This window comes from Peromyscus maniculatus, chromosome 1 (genome assembly GCF_049852395.1).
Source record: "Peromyscus maniculatus bairdii isolate BWxNUB_F1_BW_parent chromosome 1, HU_Pman_BW_mat_3.1, whole genome shotgun sequence".
In the NCBI taxonomy this organism is placed as follows: domain Eukaryota; kingdom Metazoa; phylum Chordata; class Mammalia; order Rodentia; family Cricetidae; genus Peromyscus; species Peromyscus maniculatus.
The window spans coordinates 3762646-3785466 of NC_134852.1; the positions used below are offsets into that span (position 1 = coordinate 3762646).

At 39.9% G+C, this 22821-nt stretch overlaps 2 pseudogenes; one reads left to right on the forward strand and one right to left on the reverse strand.

Moving 5' to 3' along the window:
• LOC143266770 (vomeronasal type-2 receptor 116-like) overlaps nt 1-21697 on the forward strand; it is a 50923-nt pseudogene extending 29226 nt beyond the window's left edge.
• Nucleotides 1785-12155, reverse strand: LOC102913079 (vomeronasal type-2 receptor 116-like; annotated as a pseudogene).
• Nucleotides 21698-22821: the final 1124 nt, after the last annotated feature.

Consider the following 22821-nt stretch of genomic DNA (forward strand, 5'->3'; position numbering starts at 1 on the left):
AATGTCCCCACCCACTTTGATCTGGGCCTTCCCTATCAATGCCTAACTAAGAAAATGCCCTATAGCTGGACATCATTTTCATTTGGGGGAGGTGGGAGGCATCAAGACAGGATTTCTGCCCAGCAGTGGTGGCGCACGACTTTAATCCCAGCACTTGGGAGGCAGAGCCAGGCGGATATCTGTCAGTTCGAGGCCAGTCTGGTCTACAGAGTGAGTTCCAGGAAAAACACAAAACTACACAGAGAAATCTGTCTCAAAAACCAAATAAATAAATAAATAAATAAATAAATAAATAAATAAATAAAAATAAAAAGGACAGGGTTTCTTCATGTAGCCTTGGCTCTCCTGTAACTAACTCTGTAGACCAGGCTGGCCTCAAACTCACAGATATCTGCCAGCTTATGCCTTCCAAGGGCTGGGATTAAACGTGTGCACCACCACCGAAAGTTGAAAAATATTTTCTTAATGGAGGTTCCCTCCTCTCAGATGACTTTAGCTTGTGTCAGACTGACAAAACATTATCAAGTGCAGGGTACTTGAGCTGAAAGGTGAAGTGGACATATGCCTCATTCCTAACCCAGAAGCAATATCCAGCTGCTAATGAAATTTAGTTTCTTCCAGGGGAGTCTCACTGGGGAAACCAACTACTTTGAAGGGTAGAATGCATGTTCAACATTAGATGACAAGAGAAAATGGCATCTTTGGATGGTTCTAGTCTCACAATTTCATGACAGGGTATTTCACTTTTTTGTTTCTTTGTATTTTTCATCTTGTGTTTGTTCTTTTGTCTTGTTTTGTTTTGTCTTCTTATTTTTTTCTTCTCTCATTTTACCCTACTAGTTTCTCTGAGTATGAACAATGCCTATGACTTTATGTTTTGGTGGCATTGAGTGTGCAACAAATTGGGTCTCTGATTCATCTGAGTTTTCTTGGGTTCCTTTCCTTCTCTTTGTTTCTTTGGTTCAATCTAATGTGTTATTTTTGTTTTATCCTAGTATATTTTCTTTTAATGAATTTTATATTATTATAATCTCATAGAAATCTCTTTGCTTTCTAGTGAAAGACAAAAAGGTGTTGGATTCAGATGTGTGTGAATGTATGTGTGTGTTTGTGTGTGTGTGTGTGTTGAGTGTATTGTTATGTGGATGTGTGTGTATAAAAGTCCTTGGAGGCCCAAAGAGGGCATTGATCCCTTGGAGCTACTGTTACAGGTGGTGTGAACTACATTTTATGAGGGCTGTGTATTGAACTCAGCCATTTTGCAAGAGCAGCACATGATTTTGTCTACTTAGACATCTCTCGAGCTTCTGCAATATTCTGCAATATCTGTTTATTGAAACATCCTTCTCTCCTAAGTTCTACTCCTCTAACTCCCATGATGCATCAGAATTCTCTAGTCTTCCAGCCGCAAGGGGGAGAATTGTGTTGCCTTCATCTGAAAACATGAGGTCACAAACTTCCTTCAATTTCTCCAATATTCAATTGGTGTCAATGTCTTACATTCACTAAGATATCAAAAAGAAGCATCAGATTTTATTATAAATCTTATAGTACATATGAGACAAATAGAACATTACCACTCTGCAATAATTTCGAACAGCCATGTCTTGTAAAAATAGATAGCTAAGTGGAAGATTATGGGAGACAATGTAGATAAAAGTAGTACACGAGTCACTGATAAACAACATCATTAAAAAAACAGTGACAGTCACTAGCTAATGAATAATCTTTCATCATATGCTAATAGGTTGTTCAGTACCAACATTACATGTGTCATTTAAAATTTACAAAATGTGAGTACTGGAAGATGATTTCTCCCTTATCTTTTGAAGAGAATTTCTCTCTGGTCTTAACAAAATGATGTAGCACTTGGGGACAAAGACACATCCCAACAATCAAGCACTGGAGGCTAAGATGGAGAAAACCTCCACAGCCACCATAACCTTGCCCTTGGTGCTTTGGTAGACAGGGAGAAAAGTGACCCACTGCAGAACAACAGCATGCTGAATGTCAAGAATTTGGCTTCATTGAATGTGTCAGGGAGATTCCTGGCCAAGAAAGCCACAGTGAAGCTCCCCAGGGCCAAGGAACCCAGGTATCCTAAGAGAGAATAGAAAGCAGTTACTGAGCCCTTGTTGCACACAATGATGATGTGGCCATGCTCAGAGTATGCATCAGTGTCAACAGAGGGAGGAGATGTTCCCAGCCAGATTGCACAGAGAATAATTTGGATGATGGTGCAGACGGGAATAATGTAGTTAGGTACCCCTGATACCAGGAGCCACTTCATCCTTCTTCTAGGAGTAGTGACTTTGAAAGCCAAAACTACAGTAATTGTCTTGGCCAACACAGTGGAAACAGCCACAGTGAATAAAATACCATATGTTATTTGCTGCAGGATACAGGTAGCTGAGTTGGGATGGCCAATGAAGAGCAAGGAACAGAGGAAACAGAAGATGAGGGAGATGAGCAGGATGTAGCTGAGAGTGAGGTTATTGGCCTTCACAATGGGAGAGTCTTGGTGCTTCACAAAGATCCCAAGAACCAGAACGGTGAATGCAGACAAACCCAAGGCCATAGAGGACAGAGTCATCCCCAAGGTGTCATCAAAGGCCAGAAAGGTCACATCTTTGTACAGGCAGTGGTTCTGCTCTGCATTGGCATACTGGTCCTCTGGACACTTCAAACACTGATCCATATCTGAAGCAGAAAGCAAAGGTATTGTTAGTTCCACTTCAGCATTTCTTATGGACAGGCCACTCCAGTGTATTTTGGAAGCTTTACACCATTCACATACATTATTGATAAAGATGTAATTGAGACTTTTATGAAAAGCAGTGCTTCCATTTCATAATGCCTATCTTCTTCAAGGACAAACACAGATCCTATTGATACACTATAACATGAATCTTCCTGTCTGAATTAGAAGTGATGCCCTCATGAGAGATGGAGACTTGGTCATATCCAGGATGAAACTTCTTATAGTTTTTTTTATTTCCATATGATCACCAAACACATGAGTAGCCAAGCAACAACAAATTGAATCAATTGTGTGTGCATGCAAGTGCATATGTATGTGAAAGCAGAAAATGAAAATGAGTGTTTGAAACTAGTAAATTAAAAAGAGCCTTTGAGTTTGAGAGCTTTTGGTGCATATGAGTTGTGGGAAATAGAATGGGGAGAGAGAGAGGTTTTATAATGATGTATGAAATTCTCAAAAAAATTAATTAAATATAATGCCTATAGTTGTGTCCTCATCAGGGAACAGGGACACTAAACATTTTATAAAATGAAATAATCCTACTATTAAAGTAGAAACTCTACACATATATAACACCCAGAAGGCTTGTATCTTATATCACCACATTTGTGAACACAGAGCACCTACTTCCTTCCCTAATTTCCTTCTACATGAGACCACTGTGGGTACTTTCCCCATGGATGTTCCTGGGAAGTGAGGGATAAGAAATTTAGATAGAAATATAGAGAGAAGAGAGAGACAGAAACTCAAGATAGCCTCAGAGGAGCCTAGATCCTAATCCCCCAGCCCAGAACTTTATTCCAAAGGAATTTTTATATCAATGTCAAGGGGGGAGGCAAAAAAACTTCCCCAGTACTAGATACAGCTAAATGTAGACCCTACCAAACACCTAGTACCCAGGTCTGAGGTCCAATCATCCTCGTATGCAGCCCTGCTGGTAAAGCAAGCTCAGATATCACTAGGAAACCTCTGTGGACTCCAAAAGACCTGGGTTCTACTAATGTACTCAATTGTGAAGGAGGTTTTGGTAAAACAGCATGAACAAGACAAGATGAGAACTCCCAAGTGAGAATGGCTACACAGAATATTTGAATTGAACAATAATACCCCATTCATTAGTTGTAATTTCCACCTCAGTAATAAGTGAAATATGATTATAATTGTGTTAAATTGTGGATAATAACGGAGAGCAATGATGAGCTTCCAGGATTTTAAGTCATTTCATGAATAAAACCAAACTAGCATTTATGGACAGCTATAATTACATTTTTTGTTTGTTGTTCTTAAAGGGGCTAGAAAGATGGTTCATCTGTTAAGAACATGGTCTGCTCTTACAGGGGGCCTAAATCCAGTTCCCAAAACATGTGAAGTCCCAAATTTCTACCTGTAACTCTGGTACAAAGGGCATCAGATACCTCCAGTGTCCTTCACTGGGACCTGGCCCTGTAAGGATTTACTATCCTCTACATATGCCTAATTCAAATATTCATAAACATAAAGCTTTGTTAATTTTTTGTTGGTATTTATTAATATAAATGCCCTTTATAGTTATTATCTTAAATCAATTGTTTTACAATCTGTTTATTTTTTACACATGTGTGTGAGTGGTTTTGTGTGTGTGTGTGTGTGTGTGTGTTTGTGTAAAGTGCAATTGTCAAGAAGGCATCTTGTAGGAGTTGGCTCCATCTCATTTCAATGGGCTTCCTGCAATGAGTTCAGGTCATCAGACTTGTGGCAAGAGATTTACCTGCTAACTCTTCTCATTGACCCTAAATATCATTTTTTTAAGATTTAGTTGTTCATTATGTATACAGTGCTCAGCCTGCATGTATGCCTGCACACAAGAAGAGGGCAGCGAATCACATTATAGATAGTTGTGATCCAGCATGTGGTTTCTGGAAATTGAACACAGGATCTCTAGAAGAGCAACCCATGCCCTTAATTGCTGAGACATCTCTCCAACGCACCAAATGTATTTTTTAAATGTTCTTTGCATTATAGACAGTGACTGGCAATAAATGTCAAAAAACACTTATGGATTCTCATTTGAATTTGGCCATCTCCAAATCTATTATGTGTTGACTTATATGGACTGTGTATGCAAAACTATCATTGGAATAATTGCGGCTATTTATTCTCACTACAAAACTATTTTATTTATATTATTGTGACATTCGTTGCTACTGTGTACAAAAGTCTTAAGTGGGATACCTGTCTTTTTCTACATCAAGTGTCCAAATTTTCCCCATTTTTTATATGAAATCAAGTGCTGTCTCGTGTTTAGCTGTTTCTAGTAATTTTACCCACAGTTACTACTCTTTAGTCACCACACCCTACAATGGCATCAGTCAAAACTCTGAGAACCTCCCTCACATGGAAGTAACAGCACGTGCATCATCCCAAATTTTCCTTAGCAGGCTCCCATTGCAGCACCCTGAATTCACATCTTCATGCTGTCTTCCTCATGCACCTGTCAGCTAAATGACAACACAAAACACTAGCTATTTATCAAATGCTGTATAAACAACATGCCTACCACCACACAATACTTCTTTACCATCACAGCACATGGTGACTCAATATTTCTGTTTGTCAGCAATATTTGTAGGCAGTGGCAAGAACAAGTTGTGTAGGATTCATGACTTCAGTGGCAGGAGATGACTCAACAGTTAAGAGTGTTTACCAGTAGCACAGACACTGAGAGTGATAATTAATAAATAGGACCACCTGAAATGGAGAAGCTTTTATAGAGCAAAGGACAGGGTCAATAAGACCAAAGGACAGCCTACAGAATGGGAAAAGATCTTCACCAACCCCACATCTGACAGAGGGCTGATCTTCAAAATATATATAAAGAACTCAAAAAGCTAGACATCAAAATACTGAACAATACAATTAAAAAATGGTCTACAGAGCTAAACAGAGAATTCTCAAGAGAAGAACCTCAAATGCCTGAAAGGCATTTAAGGAATTGCTCAACATCTTTAGTCATCAGGGATACGCAAATCAAAACAACTCTGAGATACCATCTTAAACCTGTCAGAATGACTAAGATCAAAAACAGTGAAAACAGCTTATGTTGGAGAGGATGTGGAGCAAGGGGAAGATTCCTCCACTGTTGGTGGGGATGCAAACTTGTACAGCCACTCTTCAAATCAGTATGGTGGTTTCTCAGAAAATATGGAATGAGTCTTTCTCAACACCCAGCTATACCACTCTTGGGTATATACACAATGAATGCTCAATTTTACCACAAGGACACATGCTCAACTGTGTTCATAGCAGCATTATTTGTAATAGTCAGAACCTGGAAACAGCCAAGATGCCATTCAACTGAAGAATGGATAAAGAAAATATGGCACATATACACAATGGTGTACTACTCAGCAGTAAAAAAAAAATATATCATGAAACTTGGAGGCAAATGGACAAATCTAGAAAATGTCATTTTGAGATGTCATTTTGAGTGATGTAACCTAGACTCAAAAGGACAATCATAGTATGTACTCACTCATAAGTGGATACTAAATTGAACAGAAGGAATAGCCAGACTGCAACCCACAACTCCAGAGATGTTAGCTAACAGGGAAAGAGCCAAGGAGGGACACATTGATGACCCTGTGAAGGAGAAGTGGATGAGATCTATGAGTGGACTGGGTGTGGGGGTGGCAGAGGGTGAGGAGTGGGGGATGAGAACAGAGGGGAATGGGAGGTTCAAGATGGAACAGGGACACAGTGGGAGGGCAGAGAGGAAGATTCCATGATAGATGAGGACATCATGGTAATAGGAAGAGGCAGGGTACTGGGGAGACTCTCAGGAATCCACAAGGTTGACCCCACTTTGGTCTGCTGGCAGTGGTCCAGAGGGTGCCTGGACTGGTCTATTTAATTGACCATGCTAGCAAATACCCTAGCTGTCATCATAGAGCCTTTGTGACTGATAGAGGCAGATACAGAGATCCATGGCCAGGCACCATGCTGAGCTCTGGGAATCCAAATGATGAGAGAGAGGAGGGATACTACAGTAGAGGGGTGTCCAGATGATGATGGGAAAGCTTGCAGAGATGACCTTCCACACTGGGGAAGCCCATGAACTGTGGACTAATGGCTGTGGAGCCTCCATGGGACTGGACTAGGCCTTCTGGATACAGAAGATGGTTGTTTGGCTTGAACTGTTTGGGGAACACCCAGGCAGGGGGATCGTCATCTGTACCTGGTCTGTAGGGAGGCTTCTGGAATCTGGTGCCTGAGGTGTGAAATGTTGCACAGCCTTGGTGCAATGGGAAGGGACTTTGACCTGCCTAGGCTCAGTGTGCTGGGCTCTGCTGACTCCCCATGGAAGACCTCGATTTGGGGGATGTGGAGATGCGGGGTAGCTTGGGAAAAAGGGCTGGGGGTGGGAGGAGGGAGGAAGGAGGATCATGGATAGTATGTGGAATTAGTAGAAAATTTCTTAATACAGAAAAGTTGAAAAAAGAGAGCTTACAGCTCTTCCAGAGAACAAGGGTTTGGACTCAGCATCCACGTGGAAGCTTACCTCTGTCTGTAGTTCAAGGACCAGGAGCTTGTATGTACTATTTTGGCCTCCACAATATCCTGAATTTAAACTCACACAGGAATACATACATACATTCAAAGAGGGTAAATGAATAACCAAATATTTACAAAGACTCCTGACTCCAATCTAGTCTACTTGTACCTTTACAGGAATACAATCATTTGGACAAATATAGTGTAGCATTCCCTCACAGGGATGTTTTATTTTTTAAGACACTATCATTTACAAAATACTAACAGCAATGATTTTCCAGTGAGTCAAGTGTATATGTGAAGGTACAGGTTGTTATTTATAAGGACATTATTATTGATCACATACTTATAAAACACAATTAGAAAAGGAATAGATTTCATTTGTGCTGTAAAAGGGCCACAGAACTTAGTATGTCCCCAGACCCTCCATAGCTCAACTGACTCCATGATAGAAGTACCACTCAGATTATAAAACTCACCACATAGCAGCACCACTTGCCAAACTGAAGCAGAGGCCTAATCCATCATAGTCCTTATAGTAATATTCAAATTTCAAACTATCCTTTTCTGAACCTGTCTGTTGGACACTCTGACAGCCTCCTCTATCTGGATGGCCATATTTCCCCAGCATTTGGTAAAATTGTGGCTGTCATTCTATTAGAAATACCTTTGGTCCTTTCACATGTTGTCCTCCTCTTCTGCCTGTGCTTTCTTAACTTGATATTTTATTGATCTTCATCATTCCTTATTGTTTTATATAAAGAATTATATACTTATGTAATGAATTATATAATTATATTGTTTTATATAATAAATTATAATTCATCTGTCTTGTTTCAAGTCCCAATAGCCTGTCTTCTACTTGAGGTATTGTCTTAGTAACACGTGTAATACAGTTTGCTGTGTGAATTGTTGTGTCTTTCATTTTCAGAATGGCAGTATGAATTCTTCATTGTTATTGTACCTTTATTGAATTTTTGTCTCTTCTTCATTCAATTCCTTATTATTTGCAAGTGTTTGTCTAGTTGGATTATCCTCAGAGGTAACTTGAATGCTCTTTGATTTCTGGAACATTCTTACAACTATTCTTTGAAGTCTTTGTTTAGTATGTCATTGAGTTCACTGTCACCTAAGCCTATGATTGTATCATTTGGAGTCCTGCTTCCTCACTGTTTGCAAGTTTCATTTCTACTTAGAATTTGCATATCTAGAATATGGCACATATTGTTTTGTTTTTAGTCCTCCCTATCCTTTTGGTTGATGTTTTGTAATGTTTGTTCAAGTTAGGCCTGGTAGAAGCAGACTTGTGATTTCATTACTCTCTTCTGATCTAGTGGTTCAGGCTAGTAGCTAAAACTTCAACCCATTTGCTCTGTTCTCTGAGCATAATTTTCTCATCATTGTGAAAATAGAATATTAACTCCTGATTTAACTCTATCTTAGTAACTTGAGATATCACTTCAGATTAAGTTTGCACACTTTCTGGAAGTTAACGCCTTTCAAATTCAGCAAACAATAATGTAGTAGGCAATGTAGTTCAGATACCATAAAACCAGACATATCAGAATCAATACCTATGATATATCTGAGAACACATAATGGGATATTTTATTTTCAAAATTTTTCAAAGACAAATTATTATAATTATGAGTACCTGTCCAACCAAACAAGAAAACAATACAAATCTTTCTGTTTATTTTTTATTTGTTTGTTTGCTTGAATGTGTTATGCAAGAATTAAGGTGCAAAGAAATGTTCTCATAATGAAGGATTCCTTTCGAAATTATGTTTGAGGGCAGGAGAGGTGGCAGCAACCTATCACATTTGCTGCTCAATGCCCCAACTCCTTCACTTAGGTGCAAAATTGTTTTCAGGCACTGGGTATCATAGTCCCTCTGTGGGCATGCTTACATACCTAATACTCATATGGAACAAATATACACAGGAAAAACATCCATATACATAAAAAGTATAAAAAACAAGTTTTAGTTAATATCTAATGTGGCCCATGAAAATGTGAATGTATTGTTAGACAAGAAGGCAGTTTAGGACCTCCTAGTCAAAGTACTTGAATAAAATAATAGAATATCAATTAATGACTTGCATATCTGTTCCTAGTTCCAAATCTTTCCTTACAAATAGCTTCAGATTTCCAGCATGTGGAATAGAGATTCAACAGAAGAGATGAAAATCAATGGGCAGCAATCAGAATGGTACCAAGAGAATATTGATAAATTTACTGTGAATAATATCAAGTGGTCATATCTAGTTTTATATTTGTTTACAAAGCAAAATGTTTCTGATATGATAAAAATATATCATATGTTTGTCTTAGATTTTCAAAAACTTACCAAAAAAATCATATTTTTAAAAAATGATGGGAAGAAACATCATCCAGAAGTTTAAAATTGTGTTTTTACATGATCATCCATCTAATTTCACTAAGTCACAGAGAAACCCAAATGGCCTCACTTGAGAGTGGCTACAACTCGGAAGTGTACACCAATATATTTTGTCATACCCACCTGTCTACTTCCTGTGGCCCACTCTATCATATCTTCATATAAATGGAGCTGTTCACCATGTGGAAAATATGGCATAAACTCTCCTATTTTCACCTTAAGTCCAACACCATGGGGGAAATTAGAAATGTGGTAAATGCCATACTCTGCTTGTGTTTTTTTTTTTCTGATTCATATGTATTACATCTCCAGCAGGATTAACAAAGTGCATATTCTTCAGATATAGGTGAAGCTGAAAGATAGGCAACATGCTTTATTCTATATTCCTTTATTTTAAGTCTGAAGATGATTTTATTTCATCTTAAGACAACTTTATTGAAGGTGCCCAGGGAAGAAACTCAATGAAAGCATGTGAATAAATAAAGTTATTGTGTCCTTGAATTTTAGTTCTCTCAGGGGAAACCATCAAACACAAACACAGAAAAACACACAAATATCAAACATAAATATGCACCATAAACACACACACACACACACACACACACACACACACACACACACACACACTTCCACACAAACACCCCTGCAGAGGCACACACATAATACAGCCATACTCATTAATACACATACACACTAACACACACATACAGACAGACCTAAGCAATCAAAATCACACACACTGAGACACACACTGATAAAAATATTCACAAAGAGACACACACAACAAACATATGCTCATATCCCCAGTCACAAACAAACACAGGAGAGAAATATTCATACATGCAAAGTACCACATCTATACACATGCATACAAAGTCACAGAAATACATTTAGACACCCACAAAGATACAAACACGTACACAGAAACAAACACAAAACATACAGAAAATCAGATGCAAATGTACTCACACACACAGGTACACAAGTAGATATTGAACTGAATCAGCACTATTTCCTGTAATATAGCTATCAGAGAATCACGAGGGTTAAGGTCCCCAGAGCATACGTTGGTGTCAGAATCAGGTGAGTACACTTATGCAAACCATCCCTTATAGCAAACACCACATACATGACAAATATTGGTTTTGGCATGTGAGAGACTCTTTAGAGATTATAACATTGATGACACCAAGTACCATCCACTGGAAGATACAGTACCTGTGAGCAGTCAGAATCCAGTTCTCTCAGAGTTGAGACTGGCTGGTTTTCTACTTGTTGAAGAAGCATTTCATGGAGAGCATGGGCCACAGCATACACAGCATTGTATATATCATAAGCATCATCACTAAAGGCCATGTCAAAACTCTGTAGCATTAACCATTCCAGTGAGGCATTGAATGAGCAGTTCTCCAGTGTCTTACAGTTAGATGTGGAGGCTTCACAGCTAAAGTACAACCACCCCAGTCGGTCCAGGAATAGGTCTGTGTATTTGGAAGAGTTTAACGTCTGAACAAAATTTTTAAAACCAGAAATATCAGCATGATGGTGTTCAAAAGCAAGAGTCCCATGGAATGAGTCAAGGATGAAGTCTCTCTTACTTGTAATGAAATCCCACTGTGAGGTGGTGACCCATATTCTCTGTATACCCTGTGATACCCACATTCTAAAGCACACAGCTAGAGTACTGTCTGTGTCACCATAAATGATAACAACATTTGTGGATGATGTCTCAATTTGGTTGTTATACACTTCAGCTCTTGACATGTATAGCTCCATGTTGACAGGAATCATGATCACAAAGGCTAAGCAGATTCTTTGGATTTCACTCTCTCCTCTCAGATCTGGGAGAAATTGGAGACCCTGGTCATCATCTGAGATGGCCAGCCCAACCCAGTTCCAGTTGAATTGAAGCACCAAAGAGACCATGGCCAGGGCCAGAGCTGTGTCCTTGGGGGCCATCTGATACAGACTGGGAAACTGTTCATGATCACTCAGGATAGGATTGAAATGTCCATAGGTGAGCTAAAGGACATAGAACACAGGAAGCAGCATGAGGTAGAGGACTGTCAGAAATCTCAATGGAAGCCCTGAGGTGTGTGAAGTACCAGTTTAAATGACAGGAAGGCAATTTCCCCTATTACTACAGTTATACAACACTGTTAGAAACCTGCAGAAAATTACCCGTCTACAATTTGTTCAAGGAAAATCACTTTGACTGCTAATTTTTGTTCTCATCTACATATCAAACGATGAATTGGGAATGTCCCATTAATTACTCTTGAACTTGATTTACATTAATGTGAAGCCAATCTACTCCATATACTCTCCTCAGCATCAGGCTTAGCCAAGAAAAGAGAAAGATTTCATACTTTATCACCAAAACAACCTCACCTGTGGATATTTGTAGATGTCAAAGAATTGTGCCAGGCTCATGGATGGTGCTAACATTGGTCCTGTAATCATTACACGACATTTGATCTTACGTTTACAGATGTAGTTAACAAGAAGTCTATAGCTTTTGGTAGTAACGTATATGAATTTTTGAAATGCTTGTTTATCATGATAATTGTCTGTGAAGAAGTAAAACATGAGAGACACATTTGGTAGAAGATATAGACTCCTGTTGATTTCTTCCACAGCAAAGGCCAAAGGCAGAGCAAACTGGTAGTTTTCGGGTGGTATTCTAAAAATAAAGGCACAGGATTTAGTATGGATAAAGCTCTATAGATGAATGCTTTGTAGTTAATACAATGATTATCATACATAAAATGTCATTTTCAGATATAGCTTGACAAATTCCCCTGTGTTGTAAGGTTGGAAAGCAGGAGATGCTTGAGAGCTTGAAAAAAAACCTAAACGACTGATGAGAGTAGATGTCACAAAAATGAGAAATGTGTTATTGTCCACATTGACAGAGAATTTCATCTTGGCATTTTAAGTACTGGATTCACATTTGATAAATGATATGTGTGTGTATTTGTAGGAAGCTTGAGAATGCAGTTTTCCTGGGGGCCAGAAGAGGAAGCTGGATCCTGCAGAGCTGGAAATTTAAGTGGTTTTGAGGTGCCTGCCAACATGGGTGGTTGAAACTGAACTCAGATCCTTTGACAGATCAGCAAGTGTTCTTAACTGATGACTCATGTCTACAGCCCCAGTTTATTACTACTTTCTATATTCTAGATATTCTTTAGTCTAGTACAGCCAGTAGATATTATTCCATTTGTATGGGCTGCCTCATAACATGCTCATAGCATTTTTGAATGCAAACAAAACTAGTTTTATGCAATCACACTTGTTAAAATGTGGTCTAATTTCCTGAGCTATTCTATATATTTCGATGTTTTCTCCATTTTTTTTAATTGATTGTATTCTTTCTAGATGTACATTTTTTTCACATTCTTTTTTTTATTATTATTTTACAACACCATTCAGTTCAACATAATAGCCACAGATTCCCCTGTTCTCCCCCTCTCGCCCCCCTCCCCCCAGCCCACCCCCATTCCCACCTCCTACAGATCAAGGTCTCCCCCGAGGACCAGGGTCGACCTGGTAGACTCAGTCCAGGCAGGTCCATTCCCCCCTCCCAGACCGAGCCAAGTATCCCTGCATACGTCCCAGGATTCAAACTGCTAACTCATGCAACAAGCCCAGGACCCGGCACCAATGCACAGCTGCCTACCAAACAGATCAAGCCAGATGATTGTCTCATGCATTCAGGGGGCCTGATCCAGTTGGGGGCCCCTCAGCTTTTGGTTCATAGATCCTGTGCTTCCATTCATTTGGTTATTTGTCCCGGTGCTTTATCCATCCTTGGCTTCAACAATTCTCGCTCATATAAACCCTCTTCTTTCTCACTAATTAGACTCCCAGTGCTCCACCAGGGGCCCAGCCGTGGATGTCTGCATCCAGATTCCTCAGTTCTTGGATGGGGTTTATGTCACAACTATTAGAGTGTCTTGCCATCCCATCACCAGAGTAGGTCAGTTCCTGCCGTCTCTCGACCATTGCCAGCAGTCTTTTGCGGGGGTATCTTTGTGGATCTCCGTGGGCCTCCCTAGCTCTCTGCTTCCTCCCCTTCTCACCTTCTCATGTGGTCTTCATTTACCATGGTCTCCTATTCCTTGTTCTCCCTCTCTTTTCTTGATCCAACTAGGATCTCCCACTCTCTTTCCCTCAACCGTCGCCCTTCATTGTTCCCACTCATGACCAGGCTGTTCATGTAGATCTCGTCCATTTCTCCGTGTCTTTTTTTGGGGTCCCGTTTTCCAGGTAGCCTCACTGGTGATGTGAGTAGCAGTCCAGTCATCCTTGTTCCACATCTAGCATCTTCCTATGAGTGAGTACATACCATATTTGTCTTTCTGAGTCCGGGTTACCTCACTCAGGATGATTTTTTCTAGATCCATCCATTTGCCTGGAAACCTCATGATGTCATTGTTTTTCTCTGCTGAGTAGTATTCCATTGTGTATATGTGCCACAATTTATTTATCCATTCTTCAGTTGAAGGGCATCTAGGTTGTTTCCAGGTTTTGGCTATTACAAACAATGCTGATATGAACATAGCTGAGCAAGTGCTCTTGTGGTATGATTGAGCATTTCTTGGGTATATGCCCAGGAGTGGTATAGCTGGATCTTGGGGGAGATTGATTCCCAATTTTCTAAGAAAGCGCCATATTGATTTCCAAAGTGGTTGTACAAGCTTGCATTCCCAGAAGCAGTGGAGGAGAGTTCCCCGAGTTCCACATCCTCTCCAGCATAAAGTGTCTTCAGTGTTTTTGACCTTAGCCACTCTGACAGGTGTAAGGTGGTATCTCAGAGTTGTTTTGATTTGCATTTCCCTGATGATTAGGGATGTTGAGCAATTCCTTAAGTGTCTTTCAGCCATTTGGGTTTCCTCTGTTGAGAATTCTCTGTTTAATTCTAAAGCCCATTTCTCAATTGGACTATTGGTCCTTTTGATGTCTAATTTCTTGAGTTCCTTATATATTCTGGATATCAGTCCTCTGTCACATGTGGGGTTGGTGAAGATCTTTTCCCATTCTGTAGGCTGTCGCTTTGCCTTGTTGACCGTATCCTTTGCTCTACAAAAGCTTCTCAGTTTCAAGAGGTCCCATTGATTGATTGTATCTTTGGGATAAAGCTTACTTGATCATGGTACATAATCTTTTTGATATATTCTTGGATTCTGCTTGCAAGTATTTTATTATTTTTGATTCTATGTTCATAAGGGAAATTAGTCTGTAACTCTGTTTCTTTGTTGACTCTTTTTGTGGTTTGAGTGTCAAGGTTACCATGGCCTCATAAAATGTATTTGCCAATGTGCCTTCTGTTTCTGTTTTGTGGAATAATTGGAGGAATGTTGATATTAGCTCTTCTTCAAAGGTCTGGGAGAATTCTTTGATAAAACCATCTGGTCCCTGGCTTTCTTTGGTTGAAAGATTTTTAATGGCTGCTTCTATTTCCTTGGGGATTATAGGTCAGTTTAATTTGTTTAATTGATCTTCATTTATCTTTGGTAAGTTGTCTCTATCAAGAAAAATATCCCTTTCTTTCAGGTTTTCCAATTTTGTTGAGAACAGGTTTTTAAAGTTTTACATAATGTTTCTTTGGGTTTCCTTGCTGACTGTTGCTGTAACCCACTTGTCATCTCTGATTTTATTAATTTGGATATTCTTTCTGTGTCTTTTAATTAGTTTGGATGGAGGTTTGTCTATCTTGATGATTTTCTCAAAAAGCAATGCTTTGTTTCATTGATTCTTTGCAATGATCTCTATGTTTCTGTTTACTGATTTTAGGCCTCAGACTGATTTTTTTCCATCTACTCCTCTTCGGTGTTCTGGTTTCATTTTGTTCTAAAACTTTCAGATGTACTCTTACATTCCTGGTGTGAGATCTGTCCTTTTCATGTAGGCAATTAGTCTTATGAACTTTCCTCTACACCACTTTCATTGGGTCACATAAGTGTGGATGAAATTATAAACGGTCTTATTAAATAAGAAACACAGAGCCAAATGCACAGTTAATAGCCCCAAAGATCAGAGCACTAGTGAATAGCCTTTAGCTTACCAGTAACTGCTGTCCTTCCCCTGAGAGAGACCTTCTCCTATGTGACCTGTCTTTTTATTGCCTTTTTGTTCTACCTTCTCATTGGCTTTAAACCCAACCACATGATTTCCTCATCATTGCCTGTCTACACAGACCTCCAGATCTCTATGGTTCATACTGAGATTGAAGGTTCGGGTCACCGCTTGGATGTGTCCTTGAAAACACAGAGACTGTGCCTGCCATGTGATCAGATTAAGGGCATGTGCCACAACTGCTGGACTTCTGCTAAATTGCTTGCTTTTAGCTCTGAACCCCTGGTAACTTTATTTATTAAAAAACAAATCAATTAACATTTCAGCACAAATAAAATATCACCATACATAAGTTTAGGTATGTTGTACATTCATTTTCATTGAAGTCTAGGAAGTCTTTATTTTCTTTATCTCTTCTTGAACCAGTAGTGATTCAGTAGATGAATGTTCTGTTGTTGCTGAAATACGGCTTTAATCCACTGTAGTCTGATAAAATATATGTGGTTATTTCAGTTTTCTTGTATCTATTGAACTTGCTTTGTGGCAAGTATTTGGCAAACTTTGGAGAATGTTCCAGGGGATGCTGAAAAGAAAGTATATTCTTTTTTTGTGTTTGTGTGAATTGTTCTGTAAATGTCTGTTAAGTTTATTTGAGTTATAACATCTGTTAGCTCCATTATTTCACTGTTTAGGTTTTATCTGGATAGCCTGTCTATTGGTGAGAGAGGGTTATTGAAGTCTTCTATAATTAATGTGTGAGGATTTTGTGTGATTTCAGGTTTAGAAATGTTGCTTTTACAAATAAGGGCTTTGACATTTGAGCCATGGTGTTAAAAACTGCAAAGTTCTCTTCTTGGATTTTTTTCTTCCTTTTGATATGTATGAAATGTTCTTCTCTACCTCTTATGATTAATTTTGTTTGGAAGTCTATTTTGTTAGATATTATAGTAGCTACACCAGCTTGCTTCTTAGGTCCATCTGCTTGGAAAATATTTTCCAACTCCTTACTCTGAGTTAACATATATTTGATGTTGAGATGTGCTTCTTTTTTTATAATTAAAAAGGTTTTATTCAGTTTATATAATAACAAAAATTGCCCTTTCTTCCTTTCTCCCAACCTCCCAGCTTCCCCCCCCATGACCAACCCACCCCCTATTCCCTCCTCTGTCAAAGTAAGACCTCACATGGGAAGTCAGCAGAGCCTGGTGCATTCAGTTGAGGCTGGTCCATGCCACTCCCCATTCATTATGGCTATGCAAGGTGTCCCACCATAAGTAGTGGGCTCCAAAAAGCCAGCTCATGCACCAGAGATGGATCCTGATCCCACTGCTGACAGCTCCTATAAACAGATCAAGATACACATATGTCTTGATTACACGGAGGTCCTAGTCCAGTCCCATGGAGGTTCCATAGCTGTTGGTCTAAAGGTCATGAGCTCAAACTAGTTTGGTTTGGTTGTCTCTATAGGTTTCTCCAACATGATCTTGATGCCTCTTTCTCATGGAATTCCTCTTCTTTATTCTTCAACTGGACTCCTGAAGCTCAGCCTGGTGTTTGGTTGTTTATCTTTACATTGGCTTCCATCAGTTAGTGGATGAAGGCTCCATGATGACAGTTAGTGTACCTACTGATCCAATTACTGGGTTATGCCAGTTCAGGCATCCTCTCTACTATGGAAACTTCCCTGTAATCCTGGTTTCTCCCTATCCTCATGATATCTCCTTCTATCAAGGTATCTCTTTCATTGATCTCCTACTCATTCCCTGTTCCAGTTCAACCATCCCATTCCATTATGTTCTCATTCCCCAACCCCACCCTCCATTTTTCCACCACCCCCAGTTTACTCATGGATATTTCATCTATTTTCTCTTCCCAGGGTGATCCATGTATCCTTCTTAGGGTACCCATGTTAGCTAGCCTCTCTGGAGTTGTGGGTTATAATCTAGTTACTCTTTGCTTTCCATCTAGTATCCACTTGTGAGTGAGTACATACCATGTTTGTACTTCTGAGTCTGGGTTACTTCACTCAGAATGGTATTTTCTAGTTCCATTCATTTGCCTCCAAATTTTATGATGCCATTATTTTTTATTGCTGAGTATTACTCCATTGTGTATTTTTTTTTTTTTTGGTTTTTTGAGGCAGGGTTTCTCTGTGTAGCTTTGCGCCTTTCCTGGAGCTCACTTGGTAGCCCAGGCTGGCCTCGAACTCACAGAGATCCGCCTGGCTCTGCCTCCCGAGTGCTGGGATTAAAGGCGTGTGCCACCAACGCCCGGCTCCATTGTGTATTTTTATCACATTCTCTTTATCTGTTCTTAGGTTGATGGGAATCTAGGTTGTTTCCAGGTTCTTTGAAACCCCATCCAAGGCCTGAGGAATCTGGATACAGACATCCACAGCTAGGTCCCCAGGTGGAGAGCTGGGAGTCTAATTAGTGAGAAAGAGGAGGGTTTATATGAGCGAGAATTGTTGAAACCAAGGTTGGATAAAGCACAAGGACAAATAGCCAAATGAATGGAAACACATGAACTATGAACCAAAGGCTGAGGTGCCCCCAACTGGATAAGACCCTCTGAATAGGTGAGACAGTCGATTGGCTTGATCTGTTTGGGAGGCATCTAGGCAGTGGTACCAGGTCCTGGGATCTCTGCATGAGACAGCTGTTTGAAACCTGAGATTTACATAGGGACACTTGGCTCAATCTGGGAGGAGGGGACTGTACCTGCCTAGACTGAGTCTATCAGGTAGATCTCAGTCCTCGGGGGTGGCCTTGATCTGGAGGTGTTGGGAATGGGGGGTGGGCTGGGGGGAAGGGGAGGGAGCAGGAAGGGGAGAACAAGGGAATCTGTGACTATTATGTAGAACTGAATAGTATTGTAAAATAAAATAAAAAAGAGGGAAGATGGTTTCTATGAGCAAAAGGCATCAAGATCATAATGGGAAAATCTACAGAGATTACAGAACCTAGCTAGTAGGAATTCACGAATGTTAGACCAACAGCTGTCCAGCCGACACGGGACTGGACTAGGAACTCTGCATATGGGATTCAGTTGTGTACCTTGGTCTGTTTAAGGGAGCCCTGGAAGTGGGATCCAGATCTATCCCTGGGACATAAACTGGCATTTGGGAGTCCATTGCACAACTTTGATGCAGAAGGGAGGGGCTTGGAACTGCCTCAACTGAATGTCCCAGGCTTTGCTGAGTACCCATGGGAGGCATTACATTTTCAGAGGAGGAAATGGGGGTTGGGATGGCAGTAGGATGCTGGATGAGAGTTAGAGGAGGGCTGCGAAGGGGATATGTTGTTGGTATGTCTCTAGAACCAGCCTGGCTCCAGTAAAGCTGGCAGAGTCGTGGGCTAGAATAGGGGCTCAGGGAAGGAGGTGCTGTTTGGGGCTCTAATTCTTATTTATTTTCTTCTGGTCTTTTTGGACTTTTCCTTTTTTTTTTTTTTTTTTTTTTTTTTTTTGGTTTTTTCGAGACAGGGTTTCTCTGCGTAGCTTTGCGCCTTTCCTGGAGCTCACTTGGTAGCCCAGGCTGGCCTCGAACTCACAGAGATCCGCCTGGCTCTGCCTCCCGAGTGCTGGGATTAAAGGCGTGCGCCACCACCGCCCGGCTGGACTTTTCCTTTATACATCGGTTTACAACTTTGTGTTTTGAGTTTTTGTAGATTGTGTGTGCCTGTGTGAGAGAGTAAGGTTTCTTAATTGTCATTTTGTTGGTGTTTTATTTATTTCTCTTTTTAAAGAAAGAGAAAAAGAAAAGGGGTGGAATTGGGTGGGCATGGAGATGGGGAGAATCTGAGAGGAGTTCCAGGAGGGTAAAATCATGATATGAATGTATCACATAATGATTATGAATGGTAATGTGATGCTATAAAAAGAATTAAATATATATCCCAAAGAAAAATGTATATAGAAATATGGACGTTATTAATATATTGAAAATATTGCAGAAAATCCATAAGCATAAATTATAATCTAGGAGTAAATTGATAAGATATCAGGAACACGGTGTTAAAACACTGTTCCATAAAGACATAAAAATACATGAGCAGTTCTGTATCAATGCACTACATAGATACTATTTTACAGAGTTTTGAGAAGAGTGGCAAGGCTGCAAGAAGTTCAGAATTTAAATTTACTCAGGCTCCTTCAGAGAATGAGGAAACTTAGATAATACTCTGGACTTCATGAATGTAGGTACATTTGGGCTACATATAAGAGAACAGAATTATAAGATAAGGATTTCAAAGTAAATCCTCTCTATCACACTGAAGTCCCATGCCCTCTTAAGAATGGAAATGTCCAGGCTGGCCTCAAACTCATGATCCTCCTGCCTCTGCCTCCTTCAGCAAATCCTACTGGCGTGCAGTCGATTGGCTTGATCTGTTTGGGAGGCATCTAGGCAGTGGTACCAGGTCCTGGGCTCGTTGCATGAGTTAGCTGTTTGAAACCTGGGACTTATGCAGGGACGCATGGCTCAAGCTGGGAGGAGGGGACTGGACCTGCCTGGACTGAGTCTATCAGGTCAATCCCAGTCCTCGGGGGACACCTTGATCTGGAGGAGGTGGGAATGGAGGGTGGGCTGGGGGGAAGGGGAAGGGTGTAGGAAGGGAGTTAACAAGGGAGTCTGTGGCTATAATGTAGAACTGAATAGTATTGTAAAATTAAAAAAAAATTTAAAAAAGAATGGAAATGTATTAACGAAGAAGCAATATCAGAGCAAAATTAGGTGCATGCAATGTATTCAGTGCTCTAAAAGCTTGTAAAGCAAATACAACAGTGTCACTAAAGGCGAAGACACGATACAAGTAACAACAGAGAAAGCATTGGGGCTATTTAATTTCTGTCAGCATAAAGCAGAAGGCAAATGGAGTTTAATTGTTCTGAAAGAAAGCAAGATGGTCCAGATAACATTGCAATGTTCCAGAGCATGGGAGTGGCTTAGGATAAAAGAGAAAACCTGAGTATGCATTCATGATCACCAGCATTTCTGCCAGATGTGGATCAGTGTGTGAAGTGTCCAGAAACACACTATGCAAATACTGAGAAGAGCCACTGCCAACATAAGACTGTCACATTTCTGACCTATGATGACCCCTTGGGAAAGATGCTCAGCTTCATATCCCTGGGCTTCTCATCACTCACAGCTGTCATTCTCGGGGTATTTTTGAAGCATAGAGATACTCCAATTGTCAAGGCCAATAATCAGCATCTCAGTTATAACCTGCTCATCACTCTCATCCTCTGTTTTCTCTGTCCCTTTCTTTATATTCGCCATCCTAGCACAGTCACCTGTATCCTACAGCAGAACATATTTGGACTTCTGTTCACTGTGGCTCTTTCCACTGTGCTGGCCAAAACTCTCACTGTACTTATAGCCTTCAAGATCACTACTCCAGGGAGAATGAGGAGGTGGCTGCTGATAGCAAGGACCCCTAATTTCATCATTCCCATCTGTACCCTACTGCAAGTTGTTCTCTTTGGAATTTTTCTGGCAACTTTTCTCCATTTATTGACAAAGATGCCCATTCAGAACATGGACACATCATCATCATTTGCAACAAAGGCTCAGCTATTGCCTTCCACTGAATCCTGGGATATCTGGGAACACTGTCTATAGGCAGCTACCTTATGGCTTTTTTTTGTCCAGGAATCTGCCTGACACATTCAATGAAGCCAAGTTCCTGGCTTTCAGCATGCTGGTGTTCTGCCATGTCTGGGTCAGCTTTCTCCCTGTCTACCATAGCACCAAGGGGAAGGTCATGGTGGCTATGGAAATCCTCTCTATCTTGAATTCTAGTACATTAATCTTAGGCATCATCTTTGCATCCAAGTGCTACATCATACTATTAAGACCAGAAAGGAATTCAATTCATCATATCAGGGACAAAACATATACTACAAGGAAAATCCTTAAAACCTAGCTCACATGTGTCTTACATTAAAGAGCTTTGAAGCATGATAGTTCTACACTATCTGAATCATCACACATGAAGCTATAATTTGGCATTTGATCCCATAAGCTGTTATTTCTTTAAGTAATCATATAAGCTTACCAAATTCTGCATCCATCACTTTTTTCATGTTGAGATACATCCTACATTTTGAGACCTCCTCTTGCATTCACTATTACTTTTGTGATATTGATTTCAATTCCTGATGAAATCCTAATTTGTGAGTTCCTCCACTTGGAACATTCATATATTTTATTAACTTGACAACTAGATTATTCAAAAAAATTTATTTCCACTGTCAATTACATATGCTGATGAACATATTCACAAGTTATATATGTAAATATTATTAAACATGTTGTAAATTTGACATACAGTACAACAAACATGTCAATATAGTGTATTGTTTCTGAAGGCCTTAGGACATCTCACCACTTTTTCATGGTTTCATTTCTTATGTATTTTTATTCTGAAGAAATCCAAATTCCTTACATTAGTTGTAACTTTTTGTGAAGATTGTACTCTATCGGTTACTGCATAATGAGCTACATACTAAGTTATTGCAAACTTAGGACCTCATTTTATTACCCAACACCAAATGTCAACCAGAACAACAAATTTGCAGTCAACACCTGGAACCTCTCTTTGAATTATGGTGCCCTGTGTCAAATGTAATTCCTTCCACTGACTCTGTACTCACTTCTCTGTGTTACTCTAAACATCCAAGCAGCCTTTATCTTGTCACTTCCTCACAGTCCTTAACCATTTGCTAATTGGTGCATATTCCTTCAACTCCTACAGACTGAAACAGACCTACAATCCAGGAAGGCCATTTGCAGCCATTGAAGCAGAGGCTTCTCTGTATCCAGGACTCCAGATAGAATCAGCAGAAGATTCTTGCACTCAGCTTCAGAACCGGTCTGTATGATGGCTTTATGTGAACCAGGACTTTGTGAACAATGTCTGAGGGAGCCAGATCAGTCAGGAAAACAAGATAATCCAGAATCCATAAAAAGGTGGGGACTGGAAACTTCCCTGTAATCCTGGTTTCTCCCTATCCTCATGATGTCTCCTTCTATCAAGGTATCTCTTTC